Raw genomic sequence first — 20390 nt, 5'->3', positions numbered from 1 at the left:
TGAGCCGCGGTGCCGGCCTAGAAGATGTTTTTAGATGGGATGACTTAAGAAGCATGAAGGGAAATTGCAGGTTCCTTCATTCAGTTTGCTCACTCGCCCGTTCATGTATTGAGTGCTCAGTGGATGGGATTTCCAGGCGGAGGTAGAGCCGGTGGTCTGTCTTCAAGAAGGAAAATGTGGAAACAGCAGCCGAGTCACAGTCCTCCTAGAAGAGTCTTCCAGCAATCACATGGTTGATTGCACCTGTTCCTTCCCATGCTTGGCTCTGAGAACCTAGATGTGCCTCTTCTAATCTGAGATGGACTGTAATTGTACACAGGATTCTGAGGACTTGCCGTGAAGAAAAGAACACAGAGCCCGGCATCGTGGTGCAGTGGGTTGAGCTGCCACCTGCACTGCCGGCATCCTATATGAGCACCAGTTTGAATCCCAGCTGCTCCACTTCCAGTCAAGCTCCCTGCTAATGTGCCTGGGAAAGCAGCAGAGAAAGACCCAAGTATGTGGGCCTATCCACCCAAGTGGGAAACCCAGATGAAGCTCCTGGCTCCTATCTTGAGCCTGGTCCAGACCTGGCTATTGCAGCCATTTGGGGAGTGAACCAGCAGGTAAAAGATCTCTCTCTCTCTCTCTGCAACTTTGCCTTTCAAACAAATAAATAAATAAATAATTTTTTTTTAAAAAGAAGAAAGAACTTAAAATATCTCACTAATAAATTTTTAAGATTGATTACATGCATAGTAATTTTTATTTGAAAGGGGGGGAGGGAGAGAGAGGAAGAGACAGAGAGAGATCTGCTGGTTCACTTCCCAAATGCCTACAGAAGCCAGGCCTGGATCAGGTCAAAACCAGGAACCAGGAACTCAGTCTGAGTCTCCCATGTGGGTGGCAGGGGCCCAAGTACTCGAGCCATCATCTGCTGCCTCCCAGGGGCTCTTCAGCAGGAATCTGGGTCTAGAACCAGGCACTCCGATATAGGGGATGAGCATCCCACACAGCAGCTTAGCTGATACACACGTGCCTGCCCCAATTATATGTCTAAATAATCTTGGTTACAGTGGGCTAAAGAAAATACATTACAGACCTCAAATTTTCCCTGTGTTCACGTTTCTGCTAATGTGGCTATAGAAAAGTTTTTGCAGTCCATTCCACGGCTGTCAGGCAGGGCTGCAGCAGCCCCGGGAGCTCTTTCCTGTCTCCAGTTGCCTGCGGACGCTTTAGGAAACAAGCTCTCCATGTTTAATGCCGACACCAAATGCTGTGTGCCAGGGAGCTGTGAGGAAGTTCTCGGCTGACGGCCTGCAGTTGCCCCAGAAGGTAAAACTTGAGAAGGCACCAGGCACACACGTACAGGAACTGGAGACGGAGGCCGGGGGGGCTGTGGCTCAAAGAAATCTGGGGAGAGCGGGACAAGGACTGCCCTCAGAGCAGGAGCTCCAAGTCTTAGTCTCCCTTCTGCCACGTAGAGGAAGAACTGCGAACAAACAGGGAGTGGCTTTGCATGGGTCGTGGGGACGGAGGGAGCACGTGAGGATGGGACTTTTTAGTTCAGATTGTACAAGGGAAGCATAGATTTCCCTGAATATCATGTCCCTGAATGCCTTGGACCCTGGAGCACACCAGTGTTTAGGGAATGTGCTAACAACGTTTAGGGAATGTGCTAGAAATGTAAAATCAGGCAAAGAAAGCCCCTTACAGAAGCCCCTGCCGGGGCCGACCTGGGCCGTGAGTATGGCCTCTGGGTCTCAAGGCTGTCTCCACCAAGAGCCTGTGTGCAGAATGAACCCCGGGAGGACTTGGCCAAGGCACAGTTAGCAGAGGCCCTCGGGATTATGTTCCTGGAGCCTGCCCCCCCCCCCCCCCAACAAGGCGGGGCATTGGGGCAACCTGCAGGGGGAGCAGTGCATTCTCTCTGGGGCCTCCCTTTGGAGTGATCAACAGAGACGTGGGATTCTTTAATCACAGGAGGTGATCTCTGGGGCATCTGATCTGACATGTGCACACGTAGGGTGTGGAAGTGCAAGGTCAAGCTTTAACCTTGGGTGACATCCATGGGATTTTTCCCTAGGAAAGAATCTGGGTCCTTATCTCGAGCGGCCCCAGTGCTGCTTCCTCGCCCTGGCTATAAATGCTGAGACTCCATCAGCACGCGCACCGCCTGGCAGGCGCACTCGGCCGCCATTGCTTCCTGTCCGGCAACAACAGGAGGCCTGCCCTGAGTCATGTGAAATCCCACAGCCCTTTCAACACCCTCCTGCTTCCTGGGGCGGTGCTGTAGGGACTCCTAATAGGAGCTGGCTGATCACTCTTCACCAATAGAACCCACAGATGACCAAGACGGATCATCCACTACAGATTTTCAGTGGAACACTGTGTAGAGCTCTGGAGTGTGGTGGAAAGACTATAGGAATAAAAATAAGTTTATTTTGTTGTTGTTGTTTTAAACAAAGGAGAATTTTATGCTTAAATGCAGGCCTTTTAGATAAGTACAACATTGAGAGGATAACCTGTGGCCTATCTTTCTTCTGTCACAGCTACTAATCTTTTCTTTTTTTTTTTAATTTGCTTATTTATTTGAAAGGTAGAGTTGTAGAGTGAGAGAGAGCTTCCATCATCTGGTTTATACCCCAAATGGCTGAAATGTTCAGGGCTGGGCTGTGCAGAAGCCAGGAGCCGGGAAGTCCATTACAGTCGCCACATCGGGTGGCAGGGGCCTAAGCACTTGGACCCTCTTCTGCCTCCTTCCCAGGAGCATCAGCAGGGAGCTGGATCCGAAGCGATGCAGCTGGGACTTGCACCTCAAACCAACGCTCGTGATAAGGGATGCTGCTGGCGAGGCAGGCAGTGACTTAGCCCACTGCACCGCCAGGCCAGCCCCAGTCACAGCTCTTCTTGATCTTGCCTGGTTCAGAAGTCGACTCGAGATTCTGCTGGGCCTGCTCACAGCTCCCTGGACCCCGTTCGTGTGCCACTCGACGTTTGCACGGAGGGCTGTGTGTCTTAATTGCTTGGCCTTTTCCCTGGTTGTCACTTGTAATCCATCCTCATCAGCTCATCCCCATGTGTTCCCTTGACATTTCTCGAACTGGTGCAGGCCCTGGAGCCAGACGGTGGGGTTCAAGTCTCACTATGTGACCTTGGGCAAGTTCGGCAGTGTCTAAGCCTCATCTGTTAAAGAGGCCTAACAATGGTGCCAGCTCCCAGGGCTGAGGAGGATGGAGAGATTATTCACATAATGCCCTCATCCAGGACTGGCACTCTGAATCACAGCTATATTTATTATCTGGTCCCTGCCAACCTCACGGCGGTTTCATGCAGAGTGAGGCCCTAGGAGCCTCAGTGCCAGCATCCCTGGGACGCGGTGTGAAATGCAAATCCTCAGACCCACACAATCAGAGTCTGTGGGTCGGGGACTGGAAGAAGGGCAGCCTGTGGCGACAGGCTGTCCGGGAGACTGGATGCACGGTCAGGTGCACGAGGCATGGGCAGCCAGCCTGCCGCCTCTCGGTGATCCTGCACTTGGGTGCACACCTGACTTTCCTGTCCTGCCCCACCTCATTCCTGGGAACGGTCTGGCTGCAGGTGTGGGAAGAAATTGAGGTGGATTCTGGGAAAGCGCTGTTGACTCAGTACTTCCGGACGCACAGACCCAGGGTGTGGCGGGCTTTGGCCCATCCCTGTCCCATGCGCAGCAGCCAGCAGAGACTGGAACCAAGAGGAATTTCTGAGTATGCCCAAAGGAAGCCAAGGAGAATCCAGTGGGGCCCCTGGGTGGGGGCAGGGAGGAGGGCCCAGATCCCTGGATGAAGGGAGGCAAATCAGTTCTCAGAATGCAAATTTGCCAGCTCCTGCCTCCCAGGTCTGCAACTCTCCCCCTCTTTCCGCCCCACCTAGTCCTCAGCCACCTGGAGAGGCTCCTCGCCTCCCAGCTGCTGCTGTACTTGCTCCAGGGCTCCAGGAAGACTCCCACCCCAGCCCACCCCCACCCCACCACTCCTCCCTCCGTCGGACATCTGCCTCCATCACCAGCCCCTGGGGGTCCCAGTGAATGAGCAGGTCTACACCTTTGCCTCACCTGGGACCTGGCGAGTGCCCCCAGGCTGGGCCTTTACCCCTTCTGCAGCCACTGTGAACCAAGTGTGTCGGGGTAGGAGCTGGGAGACAGCTGGGAGGGTTGTGTACAGTTTTACACCAGGCTCTTATCTCAAGCATTCTAAGTGCACACATGTGCGAGGTGCACACAGTGAGTTTCTTCCAAAGTGACCACAGGTTCATGCGAGAGCAGGGGCCATCCCACACAGAGCAACACCCGTCAGGAATGGGCGGTGGGCCAGAGGATTGCCCAGAGGGATGGGGCGGGGGAGGAGAGAGAGAGGACACCTGTGCACAACTCCAGCTGTGGTCCCTGGCAAGAGAACAGAGACTTTCTCCCGATGTTGGCCCCTTTAATGAGGTGGGGGTGGTGCCTCCACAAGTTCCACATGGAACGTCACATCCCTGTTTTCACGGCCTCCTCCCTTAGCTCCTAGATGAGGCAGGTGCATCCCAGGAAAGGAGGCATTTTGATTGACCAGTGGGAAGACAGAACTACATGGGGATGGCGCTTGTAGGTACTTCCAGCAGACCTAGTCAGTTGCCTATCCCAAGTCAAGAGCAAGGCAACCAAGGAGCCCAGCTGAGACCCCTAGTCCAGGCTGGCATCACCTGTCAGAGTTTGCATGCGCCTGCTCTCTGTCCTTATGATCCACTGCTTAGAAGTCCCCCAGAGACCACTGAAGACACCAAAGCACTTGACTTCCTCCAGCAGATCCTCCACTGGCTTCTGGTCACACTTGGAACAGGCTGCACCCTCCTGTCCCTGACCTCTCCGTGTCTAAGAGCCTTTGCCAGCTCTCTGCCCTCAAACTCCCTCCGCACTCTCCCAGGGCCCTTGCCTATGCCCACTTCTGGGAGGTCTTCCTCCCCTGTGAAAGGCTGGCTCCTCCCTGATCCCTCACCATCACCCCATCTCCCACTTCGCTGCTGCTCTCTAAAGTATCCATGATGGCTGGAAGTTGTATGCTGTTGCACTTACGTTGCATGGGCATGTGTTAGCTTGCTTCTGTCAATCTTCTCTAGGACTTAGAAGTTCCATGGAGGCAGGAACTCTGTGGCTTGTTCACCCATTTGTCTCCAGGGCTTAGAATGTGGCTGGCACCCATGAGGAACTCCATAAAGATTTGTTGAATGAATGAATGAATGACAAGTGATTGCATTTGCAGTTTAAACAATTGTTTATTACATTCTGGTCCTGAGGTTAATGCCACCCCCCTCCCCGCTGCCCACTCCTCCAGTTGAGACAGAAGCTTTTGAAATGTCTGGTGGGTTAAAACCACTGCTTGAGATTCTAATGACATGTCAGAGTTCTGGTCGGAGTCCCAGCTGCTCCACTTCTGATCTAGCCCCCTCCTAATGTGCTTGGGAGGCAGCAGAAGATGGCCCAAAGACCTGGGCCCCTGCCACCCAGGATGGAGCTCCTGGCTCCTTGGCTTCAGCCTGGCCCAGCCCTGACTGTTGTGGCCATTTGGGGAGTGACCCAGCAGATGGAAGATCTCTCTCTCTCTCTCTCTTTTTCTGTCATTCTGCCTTTCAAATAAATAAATAAATCTTTAAAAAGGGAAGAGGTGAGGACTCTTAAAGACGCACATACAACGAAGCAGTGCAAGGGCTGGAATCCCGATCTTCTCGTTCAGTTCTAAGCCTTCCCACTGGAGAAGACACACACGCACGATAAACTGTGATGCTCAGGACTGAGGAGTCATTTGGGGTCAGTTACTGAATCCTGATGGTGCCTGTTGGCCTTTATAGAAGAGCTTCAGGACCTCAGGAAATGCTCGCGTACTGTTGTAAGTAGATTCATTGGAAATGAGCGATTGAATATTAACCTGGGGATATTAAACACTTACTGATAATTTTCTTACCATAAAATACTTCTTTTTTTTTTAAAAAAAACATTTATTTATTTATTTGAAAGTCAGAGTTACACAGAGTGAGGAGAGGTGGAGAGAGAGGTCTTCCATCCGCTGGTTTACTCCCCAATTGGCTACGACGGCCGGAGCTGTGCCAAACTGAAGCCAGGAGCCAGGAGCTTCTTCCAGGTCTCCTATATGAGTACAGGGTCCCAAGGACTTGGGCCATCTTCTACTGCTTTCCCAGGCCACAGCAGAAAGCTGGATTGGAAGTAGAGCAGCTGGGACTCAAACTGGCACCCATATGGGATGCTGGCACTGCAGATGGCGGCTTTACCTGCCACGCTACTGTGCTGGTCCCCATAAAATACTTCTTTAAGAGGTTTCAAAAAGTTCTTTAAAACCCAGACATTAGCACATAGTAGGTGCTATGTGCTAACAGTAGGTGCTATGTGCACATAGTAGGTACAGAAAGCAACAGCTGACCTCAAGGGTGCTGAACCATTAAAGAAGCAATGTTTGGGCAGGTGAGTTGTCTAGTATAATAAAGCACCAACATTGTTAACGCTAAAAATCAAAGCATAAATATGAGTCTTCCTAGGGCTGGTGCTGTGGTGCAGCAGGTAAAGCTGCCTGTGGTACTGGCAGCCGGTTCTAGTCCCGACTGTTCCTCTTCCGATCCAGCTCCCTGCTATGGCCTGGGAAAGCAGTAGAAGATGGCCCAAGTCCTTGGGCCCCCGCACCTATGTGGGAGACTTGGAAGAAGCTCCTGGTTCCTGGCTTTGGATCTGTGCAGCTCTGGCTGTTGCGGCCATCTGGGGAGTGAACCAGTGGATGAAAGACCTCTCTGTCTCTCTCTGTGTCTGTCTCTGTCTCTCTCTCTCTGCCTTTTTGTAACTCTGCCTTTCAAATAAAATACATATTTTTTAAAAAAAGAAGAGCTGGCGCTGCGGCTCACTAGGCTAATCCTCCGCCTTGTGGCGCCGGCACACCGGGTTCTAGTCCCAGTCGGGGCGCCAGATTCTGTCCCAGTTGCTCCTCTTCCAGGCCAGCTCTCTGCTGTGGCCCGGGAGTGCAGTGGAGGATGGCCAAAGTGCTTGGGCCCTGCACCCCATGGGAGACCAGGAGAAGCATCTGGCTCCTGGCTTCGGATCAGCGCAGTGCGCCGGCCGCGGCGGCCATTGGAGGGTGAACCAACGGCAAAGGAAGACCTTTCTCTCTCTCTCTCTCACTGTCCACTCTGCCTGTCAAAAAAAAAAAAAAAAAAAAAAAAAAGAAGAAGAAGAAGAAGAAGAAGAAAGTCTTCCTAATAGGAGATGTCTAAGGGTGAGAACATCTATATGCACCTATATGTTATGCTAACTCCCCTTGAGGGCCATCTGGGGGGAGAGGAAGGTGTACTAATCCACTTTCTGTTGCTATAACGAAATTCCGGAGGTTGGGTGCTTCATAAGAAAAGAGGTTGGTTTAGCTTTCACTTTCAGAGGCTGGAAGCTCAAGATCAGGTGACCCAGCTGTGTGGTCTCTGGTGATGGCCCCATGGCAGATAGCATTGTTGACGGAGAAGTTCAAACAAAAACGAAAGAAAAGGAGCTCCCAGCCCCTCCAAGAGGGGTCGCTGCAGGAGAGCCTTGGAGGGCTGGTCCTCTAGGAGCTCAAGGAGCTGTAGAAAGGGGACGTTTCTCGTGACTGCTCCATCGTGAGATGGACGGCTTTCACTGGATGCAGTTGAGATTCAATAGAGACAACAGAAGACATGAAACCTCCCCCCAGGACACAGGGAGTTCTGTTACCCAGGTCAGCTACAACAGCACAGGAAACCCTGCATTACACGGACTAGCACATGGCGGCACTGTCCTTCCAGAAGCCGGGGGCTTGACTCTTCTCAGGTGCTCCAGGACTGGGGGTGGGGGGGTGGGGGCTGCTCCCTGTCTACATCTCTCAGCAGCACAGTGGCCCGAGCAGACGCGATCCCACAGTGAGAGGAGGAGCCAGAGGGACCCACTGTAGACCGGAGTCCCACCTGAGGGTGAGGGCTCCCAGTGACCTCATCACCTTCTACAGGGCACCACCTCTTAATAGGTCTGCCACCTCCCAACATAGGTGCACGGGGGACCAAGACCCCAACACACGAACCTTTGGGGGACACATTGAGACCCTATCTATAAACTGCAGCCCAGGGTCTCTGTATGAGGTCAGAATAAAGGGAGCGATTCTGAGACCCTAACCCCTGTTTCTGGTTTTGCCTTGTGAGCCTGCGTTACTTTTCTCTCCCTTTCTTGCGCTTTTCCTTCCCTGTGACAGACATTGAATGTGTTCCTTCTTCCCGCCTGCTGCTCTGACATCTCCGAGGGAAATGCAAACACACATTCTCCTGTTCTATCAGCAGGTCCCATGCCTGACACATGTGAGCACCTAAGCGTCCAGAGGAGCCGCCAGGCAGGACTGTCCTTAGCAGGGACAGCCACGAGGGTCTGACTTCCCACTTCTGTGCCTAGGGGTCTGGCGCATGAGCAACCGAGCGTGTCACGGAGACTGCGGGTGGGCTCCCCGTCCCCTTCATCTGTGCGGGACCACCTGATGCTTTTTGAAAAGCAAGATTCTGAATTAAAGGAGGGAGATCCACTGAAAAAGGCGCTCTTCTCTATGGAAGCAAGCTCATGTCTAGGAAGCCTGTGTGTTAGACCAGGGTTCTAACCCCAGCTCTGCCCTCGCTGGCTGTGTCATTTTGTCACCTTGGGCTATTCCAGATCTGAGGGATGAGAATGACAAATACTGCCTACCCCTGCCTCCCCTCACTTCACCTGTTCATTGGTATTTGCTTATTTATTTATTTGAAAGGCAGAGTGAGTGACAGAGCTAGAGGGAGAGAGATCTTCTGTGTGCTGGTTCACTTCCTTAAAGGTCATAAGTGCCAGGGTTGGGCCAGACTGAAGCAAGGAGCCTGAAGACTCCTTCTGGGTCTCCAAAGTGGTTGGCAGGGGCATCTTCTGCTGTCTTCCCAGGCACATTAGCAAGGAGCTGGGTTGTTAGTAGAGCAGCCAGCACAGGGACTGGTGTGTATATAAGATGCCGATGTTGCAGGTGGTGGCTTAACCTGCTGTACCCCCACACCAGGCTCCTGTTTATTGTTTACTGCTGGATTGCCGAAGCCTGGAATAGAGCCGGGGATATAGTTGGTGCTTAATAGTATTTGTTGAATAAATGGACTTGTAGGTTTCTGCCCAGCATTTCCAACTGAAGAAGACAGAAGCATGGTAGAAAGGACACAAGTTGGGCCAGTGTTGTGACACAGCAGGCTAAGCCACAGCTCAGGATGCTGGCGTCCCACATCAGAACTCCAGTTTGAGTCCCATCTTCTCCAGTTTTAGTCCAGCTCCCTGTTGATATACCTGTGAGGAGGGGAGGATGGCTCAAGTTCATGGGTCCTTGAAACCCACGTGGGAGAGCCAAATGAAGTTCTGGGCTCCTGGCTTTAAGCCTGGTCCAGCCCCAGCCTTTGTGGCCATCTGAGGCATGGTCTGGCAGATGGAAAATCGTGTGTGTGTGTCTCCCCCCTTCTGTAACTCTCTCAAATAATTAATAAATAAGTAAATAAATTTTTTTTGAGGCTGCTAGTTGAGCTTTAAGAATGTAGGAAGAAGGCCTGACTTGTTTGTGGCTTTGTCTTTTATTTGTAAAACGCAGCCCGCAGGAGGTGCTCTAAAGACTGGTTGAAATGAAGTGAATCCATCCTAGAACTGGGAAGCCTGGTTCTCCAGCAGGGATCCAAGTGTCTTTTTTCCTATGAAGGACCCTATAGTAAATACTTTCAGCCTTGCAGGGTATGGATCTGTGTTGAAATCAGCGCCAGGCTGCCATTGTAATGTGGCAGTAGCCATACCAGGCCAGAAATAAACAGGCATGGTTGTATTCCACCAACACCTTTCTACAAAAACAGGTTATGGGCCTGGTAGTACACTTTTATTGTTATTCTTCAAATCTCAAGCTTTTCATCTGTTCAATGAGTGCTTAGATGAATGTCAAGTTTGATCCCCCAGGCATTTGTCCTGAAATAAAATAAACACCATCTGGGTAAATGAAGAGGCAGTTTCTCTCCCAGCCAGACTAGAAACTCAGACCAATTTCCCTCTACCAACTTCATGACAAAGTCAGAGGAATGGGCATGGCCTATCTACCTCTCAGACTGACCACACTCCGTCCAGAAACACATGGGAGCAGATAAAAGCAGACACCCATGAGCAGTTGCATGGTACAGGTGCAGAAATAAAAAAAAAAAAAAAAAAAAAAAAAAAACAGCAGCCGGCGCCGTGGCTCACTAGGCTAATCCTCCGCCTTGCGGCGCTGGCACACCGGGTTCTAGTCCCGGTCGGGGCGCCGGTTCTGTCCCGGCTGCCCCCCTTCCAGGCCAGCTCTCTGCTGTGGCCAGGGAGTGCAGTGGAGGATGGCTCAAGTGCTTGGGCCCTGCACCCCATGGGAGACCAGGATAGGCACCTGGCTCCTGTCATTGGATCAGCGCGGTGCGCCAGCCGCAGTGCGCCAGCCACGGCGGCCATTGGAGGGTGAACCAATGGCAAAAGGAAGACCTTTCTCTCTGTCTCTCTCTCTCACTGTCCACTCTGTCCAAAAAAAAAAAAAAATGAAAAAACAGGGAGAAAGGGCTGCAGGTCACAATAAACTGGCCCCTCAATGCAGCCAGTTAAAGCCTGATATTTCCCTCGTTATTTGGGGTTCCCAGCCCTGCAGTTATTCCGTGAGCCACTCCAGATTGTGTGATTATGAGAACTTACTTCTCCTTTTGCAGAAATACACTGGATCCTCTATTTCCGCCCCCGCCCCCACCCTCCTTTTCACTCTCTGAACTTTTAGAAAGACACCCTGAGGTGGGGCTTACTAAGTCCTTTAGAGTGCTGTTTGTGATAAGCCCTTCTTTTACCAGGCTCCAACCCAGAACACTCCTTCCTGATCTTTGCGGAACTCCTTATGGCTACATAATATAAAGGTTTTCACGAGGTCTCATCTTAACACTTTGTCAGATCACAACACGGCCAAGGGTGCAAGTAAACGGAATTATTGCATTATCAGCAGAGTGTTTCTTTGAGAGAGCAAAGAAACCATTTTGCTTGCCAGTTCCAGAGCTTCTAGAAGTCTCCAGATTAATGCAAGTTGACAGATTAATTTCTAGAAAATTCTAGAATCTCCCTGATTAATGCAACTTGCCTTACTCTGTCCTCTCTCTCTTCCTCCCTCCTTCTCTCCCTCCCTCTTTCTCTCTCTCTCTGTTTCCTTATAAAGAAAACCTAGAGTCCTCATTTCCTTGGGCTTCAAGTTGCTTGCTTTTCAGAAGGACTTTGTTCCTTATAGCTTTATACCTTTTACTGGTGATAAATCTGACGGTCACAAGTGGACCAGAAGCCTAATCTAACCAAGCAGCCTGGGCAGGGTAGCCAGGGTGTGGCTTCAGGTGCACTTGTATTTCTTCTTTTTCAGCATCTGCCCCACTCATATGGGCTCTCCCTTTGCTGAGAGATCTCAGGGCAGGGGTGGGAGGGCAGGCCCACACAACAACAAAAGATGCTTTTGGCTCCTCCTTCCCAGGCAAAGGCTCCTTGCACCTCATGATCTCTGAGTGAACCAGGAGCCTGTCCCTGAACCACTGTAACCCGGGACCTATGAAATGCTGATTGGCCTAGAGCCAGGCCAGGTGCTGCAAGCTGGCCAGTTAACTGTGGCCAAAGCAGATGGGCTCCGGTAGGAGCTGGATGATCTGTGGCGAGGTTTGGGACCTCTGCAGGGGAAGATGTGGAGAGAACGAAGTCAGAAACCCAAACAGCAGGTTTTCTTAGAAAAGCCAGTCTATACGGGAGGAAGTGATGGAACACGCTCTTTGTAAGCAGTCCTACAAATGTGATCACACTTCCCCTGGGACAGATTTGAACCATAGATGCTCCCAGCTGGCATGTCATCGACATTACTGGGGCATTTGGATTCCACTGAGTGGGATAAAGTTGCACTTTTAAGAGGCTCACTCGGAGGACCAGTGGAACCTGGTGTGCTCCGTCTCAGCGTGGAGGTGAAGTAGCCAGTCTGTGTCTAGAGAGTGTCCCCATTGCCTCCGTGGGCTGCGCTCAGGGGTCTTGCACGTTGATCGCTCTTCATGCGCTTTCTGTTTGTCTGGACAAGCGCCTTCTCCCACATGCTCTATTCCTGTCCCACGTGGCTATCTTAGCTTATGCCATTTTCTTCTGAAACTCTTCCTTTTCTACCTGGTGACATCCCAGCCATCTTCACAGCCTGGACCTCAACTCCACTCCCTTTTTGGGGTCTTCCCAGATCACCCAGCCAGAGGCGGTCTCCTTCCGTCTCTGCCCGTGGTCCAGCATTCTGCCTTGTCCTGTGGAGCTTCTCTGTGTGCTCTCCTTCCCCTCTCCAAGTGGTGACCAGCACCCTGTTGTCCCTTGAGTCTTGGTCCTCCACAGGCCCTGCTCTTATACACAGAAGGCCCTCACTTTATCTCTGGGCTTGGATGGACACATCCGTGTATGGAACACTCAAGCCTCCGCTTTGTTGTCCTGTGTTCGGCATCTTATGAACCTCCACATATCTGTCCCTGGGAAGCTCTAACAAACTCCAGCCCGATTTGCAGACAAGGCCCTGCAGGCTTGCTGACATTTTAAGAGGAGGTTGACAGGACACAAGGAGAGATTTTGAAGTCTTAATGGTGAACAGAAACAAAAGAAAAGATCTTGGAGTGCAGGATCCAGGGACTGTCTCCTTTCTGAGAGCCCCTTTGTTTCCTGAGTTGGCTCCATGACAAAAGGAGGACCAAAGCCCTGACCATCAAAAGAGTAGAACAGGGGTGGGCTTTGGCACAGCAGCTCAGACCCTGCTGGGGACGCCAGTCTCCCATATCAAAGGGGGCTGCAGTATCAGCTCTTCTGCTTCCAACAGCTTCCTGCTGACACATACCCTGGGACGCAGTCAGTGACAGCGCAAGTACAGGGGTCCCTGCCATCCACGTAGGAGACCTGAATTGACTTCTGGGTTCCTGACATACATACAGGGAGTGAACGAGGGGCTGGAACATCTCTGTCTGTCTGTCTCTGCCTTTGAAATACTAAATAAATAAGTAAATGTAGGAGGATAGGTAGAGACTGCTTTTAATATAGGAAATGTTACAAAAGGGAAAAGATTGATAGATTTGATACAAAAAAAAATTAGAACTCTGTATGGGAAATGCCACTGAAAGGTGGTAGGTGTTTGGGGGAGTTAATACTTACGATTGTGGTGGTTTTCGAGTTGATAAGTGTTTACGGTTTGATATGAGGAAGCTGACACCCCATAGAAAACTGGACAAAGGATGAAAGCAGGAAGGTTGTAGACGAGAAAATACAAATGACCAGGGTACACTAAAAAGCACCACATGACGAGGCAGCCAGGGAGAAGAAAATGAAATGAACCAGATGTCAGTGGCCTCCCATCCAACTTGCAGAATTTAAAACAACCCACACCACCCTGGTGAGAGGGGCGTCTTCCCCATCCTGTGTGTGCTCATGTCAGGGGATGGCTGCTCAGCTTCGGAAACATCTCGAAAGTAAAGGACTGAAACACTACTCCTCTCTCCATGCATCCAAGCTACAGCTTATAAAATAAAGCCTCTAGGATGTGAGGCTGTAGGTAAAAAGATCATTGCAGCTTTGTTTGGGATGAGGGGCCAGAAAAGAGAACCGGCGAGGATCTCATTGTAAAGGAGCACGCGTTCGTTCCACGGCAGTCGTGAGGCTTAGAAGAGCGAGCTGGGTCTACAGGTGGAGGAGGGACGGCCGTTACTTATATTGCAGCGTATATTGGGATACCATGTGCATAAAAAAAAAGATAGAAAGAAAACCCCTTCCAGATGTGTTTAAATTTCTTCGTGTTTATGAGCCCTCAGAGGAAGGTGTCAGAGTTACGTACAAACTGTCACCAGAGCTCCCTCAGGAGGATGGGATTTTGGGGTGGAGTGGGCCAGCTCTTGGCACTGTGGGGTCTGGGAGGCTCAGGGAACAGGACGCACAGAAGCTTGGCTTGCTCTGCTTCCCTGCTTGGCTCTCCAGCTCCCTTGGGTACTCAAGGAGACCTCGTGCATGCTCGGGTTGGCACCCTGTCCCTGGCTATTCCAGATCTGGGTAGCTTCTAGGGCCACTCTGCCCAGGAGGAGGCCCACTTTGGCCTTGGAAGAGGACTTGGGACCACACAGGCTGGGATTTCTAGCACCCTGGATCCTTGGAGTGTGGGCTAGAAGGAGAGTGACTGTCTCGGGGTGGACACAGCTCCTTGGCCCTGAGGCCTCTCCGTTGCATGGGGGAGGCACAACCCCCAGAGCAGAGGGCTCAAGGCACCAAGTCTGGAAAAGGCAACAGCAGCAGGGGTGGGGCACATCCAGCCCACAGCATGCACGAGGCCCTGCCAAGGCAACCGCAGGTGCGACTCGAAATCCAATAAATCTGTAGCAGGCTAATTTTTAAGCTGATAGTTGTATACGGCCCATGAACGATGTTATAAACATCCACACGATCCTTGGCAGCAGAAGGGGTCCCCACCCCTGGACTGATCGGTGGGGAAAAGATGGGTGGCTGCCAGGCCTTATCAGGGAGGGAGGGATACGTGGGGCATGGGATGGTCAGGGTGTGGAATCATTCCGGATGATCCTGTAAAGGTGGCTGCTTGACATTATGCCTCTGTCATAGCCCGTAGAACTTTACAGCAGCCAGAGTGAGCTTTAATGTGCACAAAGTAAAAAAAAAAAAAAAAAAAAAGTCATTCAAAGGCTAGAAGGGAACCCTAGGAAGGGCAGTGGTAAGAGATCCCGACTGTGTTAAACTGTGTGAATCCCCACAGAAGAGGGTGGAGGAGCTGGTGCAGGGCTCCTGGAACTGATGGGGCTCTGCACGAAGCCCGAGCTCCAGCTAATAAAGTCTCTCTCGGGCGCGAGGTGAGCAGTTCTGATGCTGCCATGCGTGTGCTGGGATTTCACACCGAATGACGGTGGCGGACGGCAGGGCCCAGATTTCTCACTGGTGGAGTGATGTGCAAGGGGCTAGAACGATCTGGGCGATAATAAGCTGGAACTGGGAACATCAATAGAAACTCCTGTTTGGCTGGTTACATATAGAAACTATATATAGGGGTTGGTGCTGTGGTGCAGCGGGTTCAGCTGCTGCCAGCGACATCGGCATCCCATACGAGCGCCGGTTCAAGTCCCTGGCTATTTAGCTTCTGATCCACCTCCCTGCTAATGCACCTGGAGAAGCAGCAGAGGATGGCCCACATGGGAGACAGGATGGAGTTCCAGGCTCCTGGCTTCAGCCTGATCCAGCCCCGACCATTTGGAGTGAACTAGCAGATGGAAGATCTTTCTTTCTCTGTTTCCCCTCTCTCTGCAATGCTGCCCTTCAAATAAGTAAATACATATTTTTTCTAAAAAAGAAATTATATATAATTAGATTAGTATAGTAGGAAAAAAATGGAGAAAAGTATACCCACAAATATTTTTCTGTAAGCTGACATGATCTAAAAATGAAAGCCCAAATCCAAATCAAGCCAAAGCTAATGACTTCCTGGTAGCAGTCTTCGCGCCCAGCACCCAGGTCTTGGTTTTTACTGCCAATCTCCTCTAGCAGTAAGGCAGAGCCCCTTGGAGAAGCAGGAGGAGGGCAGGAAATACACAAGATGGGCCCTGGGCATATCGTAGGGTGAGAAACTAAGCTAGTGCTTCCCTGACCCCCACAAAGCTGACAGGGGTGGAGTCCAGGGGCAGAGGATACAGCTGGGAGAGCCGAAAACTTTGTAGAATAAAGCAGTGGTGGGCTGTGACCGGAAGTATGAAATATCCATGACTCCGCTGATATATGATGGAATAAATACATAGATGCAGGGGAGGGAAAAGAATCTTCCATGCTCTGGATTTCCAAATAATGCCCACCGAAACCTCAGCCTCAGGGAGGTGGGACGGGACTGCCTGCTCCGCTCCCGAGGCGTGGGCTGCGGGCTGCACACAGCGCCCTCCTTCCAAGGAGAAGGGAAGAGGGGGGGAGTAACTTCCGTGTTGAAATGGACAAGCCCTCTCTCAGCCAGGTGACTGTTGATGTCTCCTCCAATGTCATTCTGGAACCCCTGATGGGGTTCCCTCAGTGGTCCTCCCCTCCAAACCCATAACCCAGGAGACCAGCATCACACCAAGCAAATGGGGGACTTTACAAAATCACCTGGCCCGTCGTCCTCCATCAGAAACAGGGCACGACTGAGAAGCTGTCAGCAGGGAGAGGAGCCTGGGGTGGAAGTGTTGTCCCGTGATTAATAAGCTGGCTAAGACGCCTGCGTCTGTCATCAGTGCAGGGGGCAGTTCCCCACTGGCTCCTGACGCCAGCCTCCTGCTAACGCACACCCTGCAGAGTAGAAGTGAGGGCGCAGTCAACGAGCACCTGCCACTCACTCACAGGAGAGACCTGGGTTGAGTTCCCAGCTCCCAGCTTTGGCCTAGACCCTGGCTTTGGCCCTGCCAGTCCCAGTTCCTGCTGTTGTGCACATTGTGCACATTTTGGGGGTGAACCAGTGAGTGGGAGTCATTAATTGGAACAATCAGTATTGGTTTATTAATTGGAACAAATGTGTCATACTAATTACTGTAAAGTGTAAATAATAGGAGACGCTGACAGGGCAAATGGGAACTCCATGTCTTCTCAAATATTTTGTAAATCTAGGATTATTCTGAAAAGCAAAATTATTTATTTATTTGAAAGGTAGGATAAGAGAGAGAAAAAGAGATCCTCCATCTGCTTGTTCACTCCCCAAGTGGCCGCCACAGCTGGGGCTGGGCCAGGCCAGAGCCAGGAGCCAGAAACTCCATCTTCTGGCTCTCCCACAGGTCGACGGGGGCCCAAGCACTCGGGCCATCTTCTGCTGCTTTCCCAGGTGCATTAACAGGGAGCTGGATGGGAAGCGGAGCAGCTGGGGCTCCGATCAGCTCTCTAGATTGGGATGCTGGTGCTGCAGGTGGCACCACATCTGTGCCACATGCTGAGCCCGAAAATATTTTAAAAAAACTGAAATTGCAATCATGGTGTTTCAGCTCTGGTTTTGTTTTGTGGTTCAGAGCTTTTGTTAAGAGCGCATGCGTACACACACACACACCCCTATGCACACAGTTAGCGATGTTGTCCATGCACTGGAGCCAGAGCCTCTTCAGTGCACGCTGGGCCATTCTGTCGCTCTGGGAGGCTGGAAGGTAAGCTGGGGCTCCTCCTCCTGTGGACCTGCTCCTGGGTCCTGGCCTCAGACTGCCAACCTGCCCAACAGGCTTCTCTGCTTCCCAGAGGCTGAGGTGGGCCTGACCAGGCTCCCTGTGCCACCCTCTGGAGGGGGAACACTCACTAGGAAGGAATGGGCAGGGTGCGAGGGTCCATCCCAGCTCCTGCCTTTGTACACCAGAGAAGGCTGATGGCCTCCGTGGGGCTATCTCCTGTCTTCTGAAGGAACTGTCAGTCATTTCCATGGTGTAACCTTGGGTGATGCTTATCTGAGAACTCTGGATTTTCTACTCTGAGAGGACAGAGTAGCAGAGTAGGTTTTTGTCTTTCAGAAGAAAAGAGAAATCAGTACTGCTCTGCTGACCTGGGCTCCTGGGGAGTGGGGGTGGGAGGGGCATCTGAGGCTCAGGATGGCAGGGTCCTGAGGATTAGAGGGAGAGGCTAGTGGAGACCCTGGAATCGCAATGGCTGCCTACCTGGACCACCAGGGAGGGTGAGGGGATTATCTCCCTGCCTCCTGCCGCCGAAGGGGAGCTGCACAGGGATTGGACTTCAAAAAGGCCCTGAAGACACTTGGGGCCAGCCGGGTGTGTTTGTAATCTCTGTCCTTTGAGAGATGTACACAGGAAGCCTGCAGCGCACTGGGGAAGAGGCAAAGGTGTGTGATTCCCAGTCTTCTTGCGCTCCCCCAGATTGTTCACCTTGGCCGGCAGAGGCCCCCCCCCCCCCCGCCGTGCACCCCTGCTTCCCTAACCTTGGTGCTTCCCTCACCCCCATGCCAGCAGTTCCCTAGGACTCAGGTCAAAGCCCACGGTGCACTGTGGTGTGGGGCAGAGGGGAAATCCAAGCGGCGGAACCCCTGCCCTGCCCTCCCGCGTGCCCTCACCTTCCCGGCAGCCCCGCTCTGTTAATCTGCTTTGCACCGTGCATTTGATCTCGTGTTGTTTTCTGTCCTCCCTCTTCCTGATTCCATAATGCACCACATAGTGGTGGTGGGGGGTGGGGGGGTGACACGTGCCATCTGGTGGGGTGGGGCTTGCTCGCGCTCTGGGAAGACCGCAGGACCCTCCAGCTGGGGGAGGCAGGCAGGCGTGGGCAGACACCCAGCAATCTCTCGCCCCTGCCTGTCTCCTCCCAAGTGCTAACATGTTTTACGTGACGCTGTGAGTTGGGCAGAGTTGTGGTTTCCCTGAATTCCTCCATCATGGTCCCTCTCTGGGCAGCCGGATTCGTTGTCCCTCATGGATTCCTCTCTCCCTTCCACCGCTTCCACTGCTGCCTTCTCCTCCAGTTTTTTGTTTTGATTTTTTTTTTTTTATGAGTAACAGTTGCTGTGAGCTTTCAAGAGCCCTCCTGGGGGTGGGGGGGGAGAGGCAGGCAGCAGCAGTGTCCACTGGCATGTGCCTTCCTGGCACTACCACACAGGAGACTGAATCCTGCCCCTGATTGTCACCACAGCCCGCCCAGCCTGGGGTGCATCCTATCCCACATGTCCGGAGAGCCAGACCGAGGCACGGGTGTTGAACAAAGTCCCTTAAATGATGGAATGTGGACTCCAACACAGCTCTGTTTCATTCTCTGGTTCCCTTGCTTTGTGAGAGATGATGGGTAAAGTGGCTACAGCTCTTGGGTGGGGAAAATGTTCCTGGTCCAATCCAAATGTCTACATGGGGGTCTCCCAATGTTAGCATGCACCAAAGTCACCTGCCCGGCCCCACCCCAGGGTCCCCCCGCCCAGGTGGGGCCTGAGGATGTGCGTTCCTGACAAGTTGCTGGCTGCTGGGCAATGACTTAGGAGTTAGGTGGCTGGTGGGAACGCACCCCCGGGGGGCAGGAAGTGCCTTCCAGGCCCCGACAGGAGCCGGGTGGGTGTGTGTGGAAGCACTTGGAGCGTTGAAGCTCTGTCTCTCGTTTCACAGGGGGCTTGAGATTGCCATGTGAGATGAGTCAGCGAGACATAGTTTATTAAACAAAATGCAGAGAGGAGACAAGTATGCATGGTGACGGTCCTCCGAGGGTCGTTTCTGCTCTTGGTCGGCGGTTCGATGGATTTCCCTTTCATTTCCTGGTGACTGGTCCTGTCTTCGTCTGAGGAAGAGGATCCTTGCATTTATACCTGGAAGAAAAGTCTCTGTCTCGAACTTCCTCCCAGAGGAAGGCGTGAACCGATTACTCTTAATTTTTTTTTAATAATCTGTAAAATTTGACAAAATGACAGTTGTACGACACATGTTCATTGAGGAATCCCATGTATTGGATGCCTATCACTTGTTTGTCAGAGAAAATTAATCTAAGAAATAATATGGGGGACTCGCAAGAAAGCTGGAATAGGATCCCTGCCTTTGACGCTTAGTGCCAAGTTTGCAGAAGCTATAGGAGCAAAACAGTCGGGGAACAATGACGTCATTTAATAAGAATTGTGAGTGTGGCATCTCATAGAAAAGAAAGACCGGAGTAAGCCAGTATAGGCACAAAAGAATAAACTATAATTTTATAAAAGGAAGAAAAAAAGAATTGAGAGAACTTGGAAAAATTTTACCATAATTCAGCATTTCTGCATAAGTATATCAAAGTATAACTTTGTATCAATTAAAATCCTTTTTTTTTTTTGAACAGGCAGAGTGGACAGTGAGAGAGAGACAGAGAGAAAGGTCTTCCTTTTGCCATTGGTTCACCCTCCAATGGCCGCCGCGGTTGGCGCGCTGCGGCCGGCGCACCGCGCTGATCCGATGGCAGGAGCCAGGTGCTTCTCCTGGTCTCCCATGGGGTGCAGGGCCCAAGCACTTGGGCCATCCTCCACTGCACTCCCTGGCCACAGCAGAGAGGCCTTTTTTTAAGATTTATTTTTATTGGAAAGTCAGAGGGACAAAGAGAATGGGAGTCTGTCTGTTTTTCTCTCTCTTACGCGTGCGCGCACACACACACACACACACAGATCTTCCATCCATGGCTCACTCCCCAAATGGCTGCAACAGCCAGAGCTGGGCCAGGCTGGAGCCAGGAACTAGAAACTCCATCTGAGTCTCCCACGTGAGTAGCAGGGGCCCAAGCACTCAGGTCACCTTCTGCTGCCATTCCAGGTGCATTCACAGGAAACGTGAACTGGCGCTCTGACATGGGACGCCGGCATCGCAGGCAGTGGCCCAACCCTCAGTGC

The 20390-nt window shown here is 51.8% G+C and overlaps 1 long non-coding RNA gene across 1 annotated transcript in view; it reads left to right on the top strand.

Moving 5' to 3' along the window:
- Positions 1 to 20390, top strand: part of LOC133756730 (uncharacterized) — a 126521-nt gene that overhangs the window by 105490 nt on the left and 641 nt on the right. The window lies entirely within an intron of this gene.

This window comes from Lepus europaeus, chromosome 3, assembly GCF_033115175.1.
Source record: "Lepus europaeus isolate LE1 chromosome 3, mLepTim1.pri, whole genome shotgun sequence".
NCBI classification, from domain to species: Eukaryota; Metazoa; Chordata; class Mammalia; order Lagomorpha; family Leporidae; genus Lepus; species Lepus europaeus.
Note: the sequence above shows the minus strand (reverse complement) of the source record. Positions and strands in the feature narration are given on the sequence as shown.